Consider the following 7415-nt stretch of genomic DNA (forward strand, 5'->3'; position numbering starts at 1 on the left):
GGCAATGTGTGTATATGGGGGGCAGGGGCAATGTGTGTATATGGGGGGCAGGGGCAATGTGTGTGTGTATGGGGGGCAGGGGCAATGTGTGTGTGTGTATGGGGGGCAGGGGCAATGTGTGTGTGTGTATGGGGGGCAGGGGCAATGTGTGTGTGTGTGTGTGTGTATGGGGGGCAGGGGCAATGTGTGTGTGTGTATGGGGGGCAGGGGCAATGTGTGTGTGTGTATGGGGGGCAGGGGCTGTGTATGTGTGTATGGGGGGCAGGGGCAATGTGTGTGTGTGTATAGGGGGCAGGGGCAATGTGTGTGTGTACGGGGGACAGGGGCAATGTGTGTGTGTGTGTGTGTGTATGGGGGGCAGGGGCAATGTGTGTGTGTGTATGGGGGGCAGGGGCAATGTGTGTGTGTGTGTGTGTGTGTATGGGGGGCAGGGGCAATGTGTGTGTGTGTGTGTGTATGGGGGGCAGGGGCAATGTGTGTGTGTGTGTGTATGGGGGGCAGGGGCAATGTGGGTGTGTGTGTGTATGGGGCAGGGGCAATGTGTGTGTGTGTGTGTATGGGGGGCAGGGGCAATGTGTGTGTGTGTATGGGGGGCAGGGGCAATGTGGGTGTGTGTGTGTGTGTATGGGGGGCAGGGGCAATGTGGGTGTGTGTGTGTGTGTGTGTATGGGGGGCAGGGGCAATGTGTGTGTAGAAGGATGGGGGGGGGGCTTTTTTTTTAATGTGTGTGTTTTTTTTTTTTTTACATTTAATTAAAAATTAATATATACTTTATGTCCCCCCTCCCTTCTTACCTTTACTGGGAGGAGGGGGGACATCTTTCGTTCCCTGGTGGTCCAGTGGGGTTCATTGGTGGTCCCAGTGGTAGGAGTGAACTCTAGCCCGCGCTCCAGGGCTAGAGTTCACTCTCGCGACATTTGGAGCGTTGCCGTGGTAACCGCGGCAACGCTCCAAATCTCGCGAGAGGAGGACCCGGAGGAGCTGCTGGTAACAGCTCCCGGGTCCTCTCTCCCTCCCCTTCCGGTCGGCTGTCAGTAATGTGCCTGCGGACCGGGGAGGGAGATCACTGATCTCCCTCCCCGGTTTGCAGGCACAATGCAGGGCTGGCACTTGGGCAATGTCAGCCCTGCATTAGCCGGCAGGGGAGAATCTCGGGGGGGGCAATTGCCCCGTTGCCCCCCCCCCCCTGGATCCGCCACTGCACCCCGGAAGAAGCGGAAGCACTAGACGCACCTGTTACCGAAGGAGAACTCAAGCTAGCCTTAAAATCTGCGAAAAACGGTAAGACGCCGGGCCCAGATGGCTTCCCGGTGGAATATTACAAGAAATTCAGCGAAGACCTAGTACCAAGACTAGTGAAGGCCCTTAACAACCTCCGAGACGGCGCTTCCTTCCATAGGGAATCCTTGGCGGCGACGATCACGGTGATACCTAAACCGGGCAAGAACACGGAACAGGTGGGTAATTACCGCCCAATCTCCCTCATCAATACAGACGTGAAACTCTTCTCCAAGATACTCTCCTGCCGTCTGCAGGCCTACATGCCTAGGCTAGTTCACCCTGACCAGACGGGCTTCATCCCGGGCAGAGAGGCCAGGGACAGTACGCTCCGGCTCTTTGTGCTACAACACCTAGCAAAGCATCTGAAGAAAAAACTACTTCTGCTATCCACGGATGCAGAAAAAGCATTCGACAGGGTGGACTGGCACTTTATGATGGAGACGCTAAGGAGAGTTGGAGTCGGAGAGGGAATGCTGACATGGATCCAGACATTGTACCATCAACCGAACACCAGGGTGAATGGGGCTCTCACGGACAGCTTCACGATTCGAAATGGAACCAGGCAGGGCTGCCCACTCTCACCGCTCTTATTCGCGCTCACCCTGGAGTCGTTCCTGGACAAAATCCGTCATAACTCCAGGATATCAGGCCTCTCATATAAAACACAAGAACACAAAGTAGCCGCCTACGCGGACGGCATGCTATTCTTTTTAGCTGACCCCCTTGAGTAGCTCTTACAACTCATGAGAGAATTCCAGTCGTACGGAGCTCTATCGGGGCTCAAACTCAATCTGCCCAAGTGTGAGGTCCTGAACGTGACGGTACCAGATGGGGAATGCGCTACCTTGCAACACCGGTTCCCTTTCCATTGGTGTACGGAATACATGTCCTATCTCGGGCTCCGGGTCACACCCGAGGCGAAAAACCTGTACGCACACAACTACACGCTGCTCCTGACCGACATCCTCGACAACCTCAAGAGATGGAACTACAACCACATTTCCTGGCAGGGTCGCATAGCGGTCATTAAAATGAACGTCCTCCCGCGGATATTATACAAGTTCCACACCATACCCCGCACGATCCCACAAACATTCTTTTTAAACCCTCCGAACGGCGTTCCTCCCATTTATATGGAAGGGGGACAGAGCCAGGATTAACCATGACACACTTTGCCTTCCCAAACCCTGGGGAGGTCTAGCCCTACCTAACCTCCACAAATACTACCAGGCTACGGTTCTACAACGAATCAGGGAATTGCACCTGGCAACTCCTCATAAACGGTGGATCTCTTTATGCAAGGAAATTACGGACAATCATCTCCACCTCTTCCTCTGGCACAAAGAAGCAGACGCCAAAAAGGACCTCGGGGAGGACTCACCCATCACCCAAACTCTTAACACGTGGACCCGATTGAGGAAAACACCCTATATTTCGCCTACACCAAGCCCCCTGATCCCCATCGCTCATAACACGTACATAGGAGATGGAATACCACCACTCGCATGGCCACTAACTAGCAAGGACGGATATATACCGATACATATTGCAATAACAGACGTGGGGATGAAGACGTTACGAGATATGTCGGAGGTGGAGATACCCACGATGATGCACCAGTTCCATTATGCCCAACTAAAACACTTTTACCATAACCTGCCACGTAAAAATAGACTACACAGAGACCTGGTTTGAAAAGCTATGCTTCCAGACACCGGAGGCGGACGGCACAGTCTCCGTAATGTATCAACGGTTGGCGACGGTGGAGACAGAGAGAAAAGATACCTTCAAGAGGCGCTGGGAAGATGTAATAGACAAAGATTACACGGAAAGCCAATGGGAGCAAATATTATTGCTGCAGCATAAGAGCTCCTCCAGTTCACAATACCAGGAGACAAATTACAAATTGCTGTCCCACTGGTACCGCACCCCCTCACTACTACACCGAATCAACCCCGAAATACCAGACACATGTTGGAGATGCGAGACCGGGACTGGAACCCTCCAACACATCTGGTGGGAATGCGACGAACTTAAGCCATACAGGAATAACGTAGGGGAGGAGATACATAAGATACTGGGTGAACCCACGAGCCTGACAGCAGAACTTGCCTTACTACACCACACGGACAAAACTCTCTCAGTATATAAAAAAATCGATCCTTAGACACCTCTTAAACGCGGCGAAGGCACTGATACCACTGCTGTGGAAAAAGACGCACCCGCCGACGATCGAACAGTGGAGACGCAAGGTGGACGCGGTGCAAAAAGCTGAATCTGCAATAGCACACCTGCTAGGCAGACAAGAAAAGCACACGGAACAATGGGGACCCTGGTACTTATACCGTGCGCGAAATGCAGACGTTGATTAGGGGGGGTGGGGAGAATCACGGGACCCGGGCTCGTCGGGCACAACATCACCGCTTTTGCACTAACTCGTCCTACTCTCAACTATGGGGCTGGGGGACAGGCGAGCATAGCTTCTGGCGAAACTTGAGGGGAGACCACAATACTGGCAGGAACTGATATATGAGTGGCGGGAGCGGGGGACCACCCTCTGCACACAGGGACACCAGACTTACACATAAGGTCCGCGGGGAGTTGATCATTTTCTTACAAAATTACACATCCGAAATGGTAACCGACACTGCACTACACGACCAACACTGCACGGGCCTACACGGGAGAAAGCTTGCATATATGGTGAAGGAGAACAGGCCATGCGAGGCACATGCCAGCCCACATACCACATGCACCCACTCATACCCCTGAACGTCTGGTTCCTCATACATACACGAACCTGAGGCTTGAGTGGACAAGAGACGGCATACCCGGGCACCAGGGACCCTAGGGGGATACTAGCTAGAGGGAACACATCAGCCACCGGCCTCAGTGGACGCATGACCTGACAGCAGGCACTTAGACAGGTGGAAGAGACAGGGGAACAGACGATCTACTGGCCCCACCCAAATATTGACCCATGCACCGGATAGCAAAGGCACTAGCCAAGCACACGAGCACGCCACCAACGCGACACATCACCCCCCGGCAAAGCTACCCTTCATGTAACCGCACAACACCCACTGGAGGGACTGTAAGCACTGGAGGGGGGGGGGGGAACGGGGGAGGGGATACAAAGTACACCCCAGAGGGTGTGCGGTATTACGGCTATAACAACTACCCCCCTGACCCCGCTTAGTGGTGAACTGCATCTCTTGCAGTCATTCCCCCTGAAATGGTAAACTGACGCCTACTCACCTACGGTCAGTAGGACTATGCTCATGGCCTCACCTGCGATACCAACTCCGTTCTGCAAGATCCAAACCTCACCTCGCGCCTAAGTTCATTTGACCCCTGTCGGATAGGTTGCTAAATTACGGATAGGTTGCTAAATTACTACCCATGGCCTATAATAATCCACACGACCCCTTATTTGGAGCCATGACAACCACATTCACCTACCTTACTTACTACTCCCTGCAAAACGCAACTGGTATTGACAAACAACACATAGGGGGGATGGGTGGGGGGAGGGGGGGTGGAAGGAGGTAGGAGTTCAAATATTGACCACTAGAGAACTGGTATCTACGACGTACGGTGACCTGCGTGTCACCTTCTTCTACGTGATTGCATACCCATTCCAAACGATATTGTTAATGTTATAAATTGCCGGGACCTGCGTGTCCCACACGAAGTTTACTTAAGGTTGAATAACAAAATGAACAACAAAATATTTCAATAAACACATATTTACAAAAAAGAAATATCATGGCCTAATTGCATTCAGAATTCTGTAAAGTAGTAAATAGCCATACAAGGAACAAAATATAGTATGAAAACAAAGATCTTTAAACATAGTAGATACATCATTAGATATCAGTAAAAAAAAACTTTTTTAAATCAAGAGGAAATATATAATGCATTTACTTTATTAGAACAAATGAAGTAATATGTAACAGACAATGCAAAAAGGAAACATCAAGCACCAGTTGATAAACGTTAATCTACAAAAGTGTATGAAAAAACTAAACTTTCAATGCTATAATATATATTTTTTTCAACTCAATTTACATTAGTAATTCGTGGTAAATTCAGAATTGACACAGAACAGATATATGGAACAATGTCCATTTTGTGCATGTGGCTAGTATATGCTGCATGAACAATACTGAAGGCTCAGCCAATAGTGAAACACAAACTGGCTCAGTAAACAATTAAACAGGCTGTATATTGAATGGTAGCAACAGTAGGATTGCTATCCATTTATAATACGGTTCCAAACAACCTACGTGATGATTGCAGCTGTGGAATACTTTTGCCATATATTCCTATTGGACATAGTTTTATGAGATAAGGTCTGTCCCCATAGACCAGGATAAGATACTCCCTGATTGAAGCATGTCATCCTGGTATGGGAGGGATCAGCCTGCAAACTAATAGGTGCTGCAATAAACAAAATTCAGTTATTGAACTTATTTATTTTTAATGTTATATTTTGGAATATTTTAATACAGTATTTGTACAATGTATAAAAACATATGTATGTATATATGTTGGGTCATTTTAAAGTTGACATTATTGAGAAAAAAAAAGTTTTTGGGGTAAAGTTGTATCTGCATGAATGTTTCTCCTCTGCTAGAGAACCCAAGAATAAGGAATAAATATAACACCCAGAAGGGTTGAGAAAATCAATTAGTGTGTGTATATATATTTTCCTCCATGATACATCTTATATAAACACAATATAAGGGTCTGTCAATTACAGCAAAAATAAGCTTAGTAATTATTTTTTCTTTTTTTACAGGGCATGATTGAATATACTCTTAGCAATCCACACTTTTCAAGTTTCTGTTTGAAAATAATAATTATTTGATGACCTACAAAGCAAGTAGACAGGAAAACAGTTGTATAATAGTAAGAATCATTCTAATAAATGTTATAGCAAAATATGTTACAAGTTGTTGAACCATTTAAAATACTAACAAATGCAGACTGTTTTTCATACTTCTTAAGTACCTTACTTTGTTTCAATCTGTACTTTAACCGTTAAAGGGACTTTAACCACTTCACTACCAGAATTGTGTGGAAAAATGTTTACTTTCATGTATTTCATGTATAAAGTTTAGTCCATAGAACATTACTCATCCTCATTTATCCTCTGTAATCATTACTTGTAGAAAAACTAATATTTATGTCAAAAGCTCCTGGTCAATTATATAATGCTTGCAAATTAGCTGAACATGTCTCCTTTTCCTCTCTTACCAAACCGTAAAATGAGTTTCAATGAGGCATATCATTCCTACAGTCGGGAAAGAGTGAATGGACTGTTAGAATTACATTAGCATTCCAGAGATTGATTAAGATTGCTACTGAAGTTTTAAATACTTTTGTTTCGGACATGTATGATTTAGCTGCATTTATTGTATGCAGATATTCTTTTTACAAGCTGCTGTCATTTTCAGTAAGCTGCCCGGCTAGCAATGCCTTCAGGGCCCTTACAAACAATTACCTACAAGCATGGTATTTGACAATATTTAAACAATTTTTGTGACAGATAAATTATACTGTATACTGTCTAAAGCTTTTCACTTCCCAAATATTTTTATAGAGGCTGAACGAATAAGTGCAGAATAAAAACTGTGTAAATTGACAATTTTTTTAATGTTTTTCTGCAAAGCAATACATACACAAAATTGCTGTATTATAAAATGTTTATATGCTAGATATGCACCCCTTGCTTCAAATAAATATTATGCTATATCTTAATCAAAAAGTGCTCGGTAGTGAAGGGCTTAAAAGAGAATTGTTATAATTTACTAAAATGAAAGATTACATACATTACAGATAACTGAATGTATCATTCTATAATACATACTTATTATACCTCTTTAAGTGCATAACCTGGCCTACTCTCCCTTGTGCAAGCTGCAAAAATATTTAAATGTTATGGTTGGAAGTACCTGCATCAGACCAAAGATAATACAAGTAATGTCCAAAGTGAAAAGGCAGAGCCAAGAGATGTACTGATTAAAAAAAAGCTATTTACTTTTATCTATTTACAGAATAATACACAAAGAGGCTATGTAACACGTAATATTTTATTTCCAACTATAATAAAAAGTTTTTAAAAAAGT

This window comes from Pelobates fuscus, chromosome 3 (assembly GCF_036172605.1).
Source record: "Pelobates fuscus isolate aPelFus1 chromosome 3, aPelFus1.pri, whole genome shotgun sequence".
In the NCBI taxonomy this organism is placed as follows: Eukaryota; Metazoa; Chordata; class Amphibia; order Anura; family Pelobatidae; genus Pelobates; species Pelobates fuscus.